Source organism: Limulus polyphemus, unplaced genomic scaffold (assembly GCF_000517525.1).
Source record: "Limulus polyphemus unplaced genomic scaffold, Limulus_polyphemus-2.1.2 Scaffold743, whole genome shotgun sequence".
In the NCBI taxonomy this organism is placed as follows: Eukaryota; Metazoa; Arthropoda; class Merostomata; order Xiphosura; family Limulidae; genus Limulus; species Limulus polyphemus.
In genome coordinates this window covers 7,508-7,833 of record NW_013666353.1, presented here as the reverse complement: position 1 = coordinate 7,833, position 326 = coordinate 7,508, and positions in this window count along the sequence as shown.

The window sequence follows — 326 nt, the reverse complement described above, 5'->3', positions numbered from 1 at the left end:
TTTATTTTTTACATATCCCTTATGCTCATTTAAGTGGTATTTTAAATTATGTTTTGTCTGACCAATGTAAATACTTCCACATTCACATTCTATTTTATATATTCCAGTTTTTTTCAGTTAAATGTATTTCGTTTTTCGTAGTACCTAATATTTGATTCATCTTATTTATCAGTTTAAATATAGGGTAGAATATCTGTTGTTTTTTGAACACTTTAAATAAACTAGTAGTTAAACGTGGAACATATGGTAAGATTAAGCCTTCCTTTCTAATTTTTTCATAACTAGGTTTTAAAGTACTAAAACACATGCACACATATATTATTTTA